Raw genomic sequence first — 9,562 nt, 5'->3', positions numbered from 1 at the left:
TATGTTCCTTAAAGGGACATATCATGCTTGTTTATCCTTTTCACTATGCCAGACTAGGATGCAAGCAAAGCATTTCTGCCCTCAGTACAAGTCATTTAGTTCCTTCATTGCCCCACAATAGCGTTCTCAATATCCTCATTTTAGGCCATTCTGAAGATCTCGTTGAAACGCTCCATTTCGAGAATGACCTCCAGTAACCTCGCAACGTCACTGCCCTTTGTACTCTGATTGGTCAGTTCTATCAGAGAGGCGGAGGGGGTAGAGCCAGGGGATTTTGCAGCATGGCAGTATTTACAAAATCGCCACACTGAATGGAGCAGACCGAGCAAGTTTGCTGTTTGCCAAAACTTCACCGTAAGGCATTGATAGCACTAATAAAATGGCAGAGTGTAGGATACGTCCTTTTGTATTGGACCCCGAGTCAGACCCGGACGGTTCTGCAGCTCAGGAGGAAGAAAATCCACCTCGACACAGATCATCTCAGGACGCTTCAGTGTGGTGAGTCAAACATGTATAGTTTATACGTGGAAATATAGGCAGACTTCACCAATAAACTATTTTTATAACAGGGCTCCATCCTGCTCCTTCACTTTTTCTCTGTCTGTTTTATCCATCACGCTGAAAGTGTAATCTGAAGATCGCCTCTACCATCAGTTCCTCACTATGTTAGCACCCAGTCAAGTTAGCCAGAGCTGGTAGGGAGCTGTATTCATACTCGGCTCTTGGTGGGTGTATCCCTCGGTGGCGGTTGTGTGACTAACTGACGTCACAGAGGAGGAGCTGCTTTTTCAGATTACTCCAATAAAAAGAAAGGATCCTCATGTCGTCATTGAGGTCGAAATCTCGAAGCCAACTGGCAATGACCTATTTTCAGAGGCATCAAATCTCGCCCTAAGATATCAGAAAAAATACAATATCTCAATTTTTGAAAATTCAGGGGGTGAAAGGTCTTGTTTTCAAGTTTATTATTTTATATGTAAGTATTAAATCACGGATCAACATGATATGTCCTTTAAGGTTGTCTAATTAAGCACTTCAGATTTCTGAGCTTTTATCCCTCCAAATGCTGCTACCTTACAACAGATGGCTGTGACATTAGACATAACATTTCACCGACATGATTTTTCTGCTGACAGCATTTTTTTTTTGGACAACAAACAGACACAGAGATACTGAAAGATCGATGGCAGTGATTTTGATTGTAGGGCATGGTTTTGACGTGGCTCAGAGACTGAACCACTGGTGACCAAAAAAAAAAAAAACAACAAGAAAAAAACTTTTGAGGCAGCTGCTTGATTTAGAACTTTTCCAATCCAAGGTACAATTTCTCCATTAAAAATAAATAAATAAATAAATAAAAAAATAAAAATAAAAATAACCTTGTTGAATGAGCATAACTCAATTATGGAAAGAATTTCCACCTAACTAAATTTATTTCATTTAGCAAGATCCCAACTTGTTAAACCTACTTTTTGTAAATATGTTGTGTGGGTCCAACTTAATTGGTAAGGGTTGTTTCAACATATCCACTAAGGTAAAACATTTGAACCGTGAGTGAGGAGGGTACACAGTGGATATAAGACCTTGCTGTACATTGATCTGTGTTGTACATTGCATTGGTTAAAAGCAACATGACTGTCTGTGCACCACTGCATGGACGGGCTGTGTAATCTTAAAACACTTAAGTTTAAACTTGGCCAACAAAGCACAGCGTGCCAACACATTTAGTTTTTTCAACATAAAACATACTTTAAGAATCATTGGGGGCCATATGGAACACAGACCTCCGGTCCATGCCAGTTTAGCACAGACCACAGGTCCATGGCAGTCTAGCACAAGCAGCCAGTCCGCACATAACGAGCACAAACAGCTGGTCTGCACCCAACGAGCACAAACGCCAGTCGGTGCCCCCTAGAGCACAGACCACAGGTCCATGCCAGTCAAGCACAGACAGCAAGTCCACACCAAATGAGCACAGACTGCAGGTCCACACCAGTCAAGCACAGGCCATAGATCTACACTCAAGGAGCACAGACAGTTAGTCCACACCCATCAAATACCATCTCACTGAACAGTAGGGTCTCATATGCGCTGACTTTGTTCCTCACTCATGGTTTCAATGAGCTGTCACAACAAAAATTACTTCATTAGTTTTTACTAATCAAACAAACAAAGATTTACATTGTTATGTCCAGACAACACCTGGTGACAGCAAGTGGATTGTTAGCTCATCAGGAACTTGCACCCTTCAAAATGATGCCCACATTATCCAGGTTTTCCTCTGGCTCTGCTCTCTGATGAATAGGGCCTATTGCACATTACTGCCACCTCCTGCTCTGGAGAGGTGTTGCAGATGGGATTCCTACTCAGACCAATTAGGTTGAGTTAACATAAGGCAATGTTGTAGTTTTGACAATTCTACACATCATGCTAAAGCAACATGATTTAATCATGTTTAACCACTAAACATGAAATAATGTAGTAGAAGTTACATGTTTTACGTATGTTGGTTGAACAAACACCCATGTTGATTTAGCATTTAAAGCTTTTTTTTTTATAAATATTTATTATCATCACTCACATTGAATCAAAACAATAAGCTGTCTTATCATAACAACATGATGTTGCGCTAGACAGAGCTCAGGCTTCATCTTCAGGACAAGAGTCTGTCAAAGACATTTTGTAGCTTTATGCTTATTTGATGAAATAAATTAAAAACTTATTTTTGTGTGACAATGCTTAAGGGTGGTAATTACTGTCTTCATAATTTATTTCATGTCTTCGTATAAAACTTATGACGCTTAGTTAACTGGTATACCACTCAGCACCTATTTACACTCAGGTGAGGTATGTTGAATCACCTGTTCCAGTTATGGGATGAACCACACAAGAGAAAAACGAGCCAAGCATCTGCCTATTCTTTTAACTGTGGCCAACGCCTATGGGTGTCAAGACAGGTGAAAATTAAAAAGGTGATGTTGGTGCTATCAGAGGTGAACTCTAAGGCTTGCTGTTCAAAGTGTTTCACACTGCGTGCTAAAAGGCTTGATGTCACCTGATTCCCTACAAACACGCTCTCACCGATAAAGCTGACTGCAATTCACCAACTCCCTGACATGAAGAAGTGAACAAGTGCCGGGATTTTGTCTGAGGAAGGTTAAGCCAGCTCAGGTAAGTCAAATTCAAACTTAAGTTGTTTTGGAGTGTCAGGTTGCAGTTTGTTTTGGGCTCTTTCACTGTTATTTCAGACTCTCTCTCAGATACAATAGGAAGGTCAGCTGACCTCTAAACATCAAAGAACTTTTTCAGGAAAAAATGCTTATTTGAATTTTATTTTTTTTTAAAAGAGCAAAAAACTAGTTGTGTTTTGGATGCCAATAGTTTTCATGAATTTATGTTCTGTGTGTTTTCTGAAGCCTGTAAGGTTGTCTGATGAAGCACTTCAGATTTCTGAGCTTCTATTCCTCCAAATGCTGCTGCTGTAAAACAGATGGCTGTGGCATGAGACACAATATTTCACTGATGTGATATCTGCTGATAATTTTTTTTTTTTTCGGAAAACAAACAGACACAGAGATACTGACAGATCGGTGGCAGTGATTTTGACTGAAGGGCATGGTTTTGACGTGGCTCAGAGACTGAAGCACTGGCAAAAAAAAAAAAAAAAAAAAACTTTTGAGGCAGCTGCTTGATTTAGAACTTTTTCAATACAAAGCAGAATTCCTTAATCATTTAATGCTGTGGTAGATATTTATTATCATTATCACTTTGAATCAAAACAATAACCTGTCCCATCAGAACAATATGATGTGGTGCTGGATAGCGCTGTGACAATCCTTTAAGGTGGTAATTACTGTTTTGCATTACTCATTTCATGGCATCATATAAAACCTGTGACGGTTATTAAACCGGTATGCCGCCTAGCCCTTCCTCACACTCAGGTGAGGTATGTTGAATCACTTGTTCCATTGTGCGGATGAACCACGTCTGAGAGACCAAGCCAAGGACTTGGGTTTTATTCTGCTTTTGCCAATGCCCAAAGGCATCAACACATGAGAGAAATTATAAAAGTGATCTTGGCACTATCAGAGGAGAAAGCTGAGGCTTGCAGCTTAAAGTGCATTTGGCACTGCATGATAGTAGGCTTGATGTCACCTGATCCCTGTCATCATGGAATCAGAAAAAAAAGCCCACATCACTCACATAGAAAGAAATCCACAAATCCTGCCTCCTGGTGTCAAAACCAGCTACGACAAATCCACCTAGTCCATGGCTCTCTGAAGTTCTAAGAAAAACAAAGAGGAGGACTTGGGCAGCAGAAAGAAAGTGGCGTAAATCTCAAAAACTGACTAAGTTGTCCTCCAACCAGCTAAAACTGGCTTCATTCACTTCCTGCCTTCATGTGGCAGAGAAAAGCTTTTATCAGAACAAAATATGAGCTGCTACTGACACCAGAAAAAAACAGGACACTTTGGTGTGTAGTGAAATGTCTGTGCAGTTTGTATACAAAGATGATGTTGCAGATCATTTTGACCCAGACACTTTAACATGGGTGAGCTTCTGGGTGAGTAGCTGTTCAGATTTAAAATAAAGAGGTTTCTTTGGTGTACTTTGTTTTGATGGCGAGTTATTTATATTTTGATATTCAGATAGAAATTCAGATCTGACATATACACCAGAAGTCAGCTCAGGTATGTTTACAGCTGAAGAAGCTTTGTCACAGGTTTCAAACTGGAATAGTGTTGCGGAGGACAGATTTCAGGAACAGAGGGCATTTCAGGAAGCAAGGACAATGTTATTGATGATCCAGATTGTCAATTTTCCCACAATGAGGAGGATTCAGAGGAAAGTCTGCCATCGTCTCTCCATCAGATGAAAACCATCATCCACAGTAGAGATGTGGTCATCTTAAGATGGAAATATGGAATAGTCAACATTTCCAGTAGTATGCACTGACTTTTTTTGAGGGGAGGGGGACAAAAGAAAGAAAAAAAACCCAGGTTAAAAATTACAGGCCAGTCTCACTTCTGCCTTTCTCATCAAAAATACTCAAGTGCATAGTCTATAACCAAGTCTTTGAACATCTGGCAACACAGGCAGATCCTTCAGAGTGTCACGGTGAGGAGAGGTGTCCCACTCACATGGTTTATCAACAGAGGTACCCCAGGGGTCAGTGTTTAGTCCCCTACTTTTCTCCTCATACACCACCTCATTTGGTGCAGTCTCTCATGGCTTCTCCTACCACTGTTATGCTGACGACACTAAGCTTTTCCTGTCCTTTCCACCTGAAGACACAACTGACTTGGCCTGGATATCAGATGTGTGACTGATATCTCCACATGGATAAAGGAATACAACCTTCAGCTAAATCTGTCAAAACTGAGCTCATTGTCCTTCCTGCTTGTCACTCGGTTCAACCACAAGTCAGTGTCCTGCTTGATTCCAATCAACCGACAAACTCTGCCTGAAATCTGGGTGTCCTGATTGATGACCAGCTGACCTTTAAGGTTCATGTGGCCTGTATTGCTCAATCTTGTGGATATTCCCTCTGTACCATCAGGAGGATCAGACCCTACCTGACACAACAGGCCACTCAGCTTCTGGTACAGGCCCTTGTGATTTCACGCATCGACTCCCACAGCTCCCTCCTGGCAGGCCTCACTATGTGTGCGGCTCCAATCAAATTCTCCTTCTGACCTAGAAAACAGTGACAAGAACGGCTCCTGCCTACCTGAGGTCCCTCATCCAGGTCTACACTCTTTCTCGCCCACTACGCTCTGCTTGTGAAAGACGCCTGGTGCTCCCAGCCAAGCTCTAAATCTCTAGACTCTTCTCCTCTGTTGTTCCCGAATGCTGGAATGAATTACCTAACTCCATATGATCTGCAGAGTCCCTTTCAACTTGTAAGAGATGTCTGAAGACTTAACTGTTCAGGAAACACTTAAGCCCTTAAAGTGATACTCCGGTATGGAACAAGTTGGGTCCTATAACAAGGTGTAGGGCAGAAATTACCCATACAGCAGTGTTTTTGTGCAGCAGAAGCCCAGAGCGCTTGCACCAAACACCCCCTCCCTGCTCCTCTGCTGGTTTCCTCTGCACTCAGACGGGGCCATATTTTACTTGACCAAAAACACAATTAAATGGACTCCCACCGAAAAGTCTGATATCGGTCTCCATTCACGCTTTATTTGGAGAATTTTCAGCACGCTACTTTCACACAGAAACGCCGCTAAATAAGGCTCTAGCTCTCATTGTGTCTCTTCGTCCTGGCAGACTACCTGCGTTTGTTTAAATCTGGCACGCCGTGTGCGCAGACTGATACACTAAGCGGCGAGCGCCTCGTAGCCAGCTGTGGCCCTGCAGCGGAGGTAGCACCATTTTACAACACAATGAGAACTAGAGCCTTATTTAGCGGTGTTTTTGTGTGAAAGTAACGCGCTGAAAATTCTCTAAATAAAGCGTGAATGCAGACCCATATCAGATTTTTTCAGTGGGAGTCCGTTTATTTGTGTTTTTGGTCAAGTAAAATATGGCCCTGTCTGAATGTAAAGGAAACCGGCTGACGAGCAGGGAGGAGGTGTTTGGTGCGAGCGCTCTGGGCTTCTGCTGCACAAAATCACTGCTATAGGGGTAATTTCTGCCCTAAACCTTGTGATAGGACCCAACTTGTTCTATCCTGGAGATTCACAATAATGTCATCCTTCTCCTCTTTGTCCTCAGGGGTAGAATGAGTCAGAAGGTCTCAGACCCAGCTCTCAGTCAATAATTAGCACTGATGTTGAAGGTTGAACTATATTTTTGCAGTGATTAATTGTGGTCAGTTATGGCTTCATTACTCTACATTGGAGAGTAATGTCCCTCTTCTTGCTCTTAATGGCAGCACCTTCAGCCAAATAACTTGGCTGCAGGTTTTCCCTTCAGTCTAAGTTCTTACTTGTACTGTACGTCACTTTGGACAAAAGTGTCTGCTAAATAAAACTGTAGAACTGTAGAAGAGGTTTCAGAGCTTTACGAACCTGATCAGTATCTGCTGCATCCATTCTGGCCAGTTTGTTCGTCAAGAACTTAAGCACAGACAAGCGGGCACAAATGCAGGACAGGCGCTCTTTGAATTTTTGTTGAATAGCAAACATCAAATGGTGTTTTTGCTTGAAATGCTCGTCCTTTTTACACAAGTTTGTTTTTGTTTTTTTAACCGACAAACCAGTTGTATTTGATCGCAATCAGTGTAATATTCCAACCATCAGATGGATGGATAATAGATTGGCAGGTATTTCAACATACCAGTTTGAGATATTTTGCGACCATTTGACACAAGATTGCAAAGCCGTGTTCATCTGGGAGTTAGGTTCACTGTGATTTTCCGTGGCAGTTTTATAATGTAGGGTTCAGTAGTTTCTGTACTCACACAGAGCTTTTGGATGACTATTTCTGAACAGCAGGAAATATGAATTAAAGACAGGACGTGTTTAAAAGGCTGGAAAAATCTGTAAGTGGATTATTAAGTGGAGATATTTTGGCTGCAGAATCATTTAGAGGCGTCACAAAACAAAGTCAGTTCTGCACACTGGGGAAATGTTTGTTTTCACCCCCACCCAGCCTCTTTTAGGGGGTCACGGTGTTAGTTCAACACTCAGTACAATCATTTTCACACACGTGTTGTTGCTGTAATTCTTTGTTAATCAGCAGCAGGTGTTCTCTTCACAGCTGGTTAACTCATGCTGATGTGAGAGGCTGTCAAGCTTCATTGTCTGCTGTCGGCTGCTGTCGTTCCCTGTGTGATGTGTATTCTTGCCACATCACACAGGCTAGGTGCCAAAGACATAAACAGGTCGGATGGGTTCTGGTGAGGGGGAAGAGGCCCTTGTTAACAGTTCCTCTACATTTGGTTGTGGCGACAGAGGAAAGTTCTCTGCTACATTATAGTAAAACAAAACTCAGATGACACAAACTGAAAAAAAGCACACAACACAGAGGTATTTACTACCATTTAGATTAGACTACATTTAAATCAGCTAAGGTTCCAGTCACTGTTCTTTAACATGTAGCCTGCGTGATTTATTATAACTTATAGAATAGAACAGAACTTTATTGTCATTGTAACAAGTGCAACAAAATTGAAGTCACAGCAGCAATCAAGAAAACAAAAGTAAGAAAGTGTATTGAAAATGCAAAAAGGTCCATAAGAAAATCGATGATGACAGCTTGTCCATCATTCTCCAGTTCAGCCAGCCTCCACCTCCACAGGGTCCAGGACTGAGCTTCTTCAGTCATGCTCCATCTCTGTCTCCTAGATCCTGTCTGCTCACAGCAGGTGAAGCTCTTCCAACATGGCGTTGGTGTCTGATGTTAACTCCTTTAGCCATGTCTGTGAATAGCATGATGCTACTCTGCCCTCTGGTATTCCATCTGTTACTGGGTTAGCACAGCTAGCTCGTCCATCTTATTGGAGATAGATTTTACGTTCCTGATAATGATGGATAGAAGGACAGGTCCATGTCGTCACTTCTTAGATCACACCTGAGAACCAGCACGTCGTCCTCACCTCCTTCTCACCTTGTGGGAAGACATCAGGCCTTACACCAGTTAGCATTGACATGCTACAGGCTGCTAACAGCTGAGTTCACATGTAAACAATGCAGCCATGGTTACATGTAGGATCTTCAGACAAACTTAAGCACGGCACACAGGAGAGGAGAGTGGTGTTTTTAAAACAACATTGTCATTGTGAGTTCACATGCATGAGAAATAGCAGGGTGCCAGTAACAACAGGGTCTTTCAGTGGCTGCAGTACGTGCTTGTCACTGTCATAGAAGGCAAATGATGCAGTATCTACACTAACCCATGAGGACAGTTTGTGGTATTCAGCTTCTGTTTCTGTTTCCACACAGCTGACGTCTCCCCTCAGATGCATGGTGCTTTGGTTTTTGAATGTGGACGCTGAGTCAGAGCCATCTGAAAATAGATCATTTGGAATTTTTGTGCACACCGAGCACAAACACCCCCCACTGCATGACTGGATTGCAGGAAATTTGCCTTTTTTTTATTACAACAGTGTGCCTCAGTGAAACGATTCTGGGCCTCCTGCTGTTTGTTCCCTCAGACCTACGTATTAGCAGTTTATATGAGTCTGTTTCAAAGCCCCTGGAAACACAGTCTGCAGCCGTCACCATTGGAGCTGATGCAGCATGCAGACTTCACTGGCTGACTGAGGCATACGCTGCCATAGAAGCAGCGTTCCCTCAGAAGTATTTGAATAAGATATGATGCCAGTTTATTTTTGTAACATCTCCAGACTGTTGGCAAGTAATGGAGTTGTGACTAAGGCTCTAGTTTCCACATTATGCAGAGAAAAAAAGACAAAAAAACACCATCATGTACTTGAATGGGGATTTAATGGGTTAAAACACTTTAAATAATTAACCATTTGGTATATTCAATTTGGACTGAAGTTGATCAAAAGATCTGAGCAAAAAAGCAAAAAAAGTAGAAAAAAAATCTTCTGTTTTGTTTTTACAGCAGTTCAACAGAGGACATTTTTGTCCTCTGTTCAATAAAAGTC

Source organism: Halichoeres trimaculatus, unplaced genomic scaffold (genome assembly GCF_033239565.1).
Source record: "Halichoeres trimaculatus isolate MK-OKI-2021-1 unplaced genomic scaffold, fHalTri1.1 fHalTri1_scaffold_9, whole genome shotgun sequence".
Taxonomy (NCBI): Eukaryota; Metazoa; Chordata; class Actinopteri; order Labriformes; family Labridae; genus Halichoeres; species Halichoeres trimaculatus.
Note: the sequence above shows the minus strand (reverse complement) of the source record.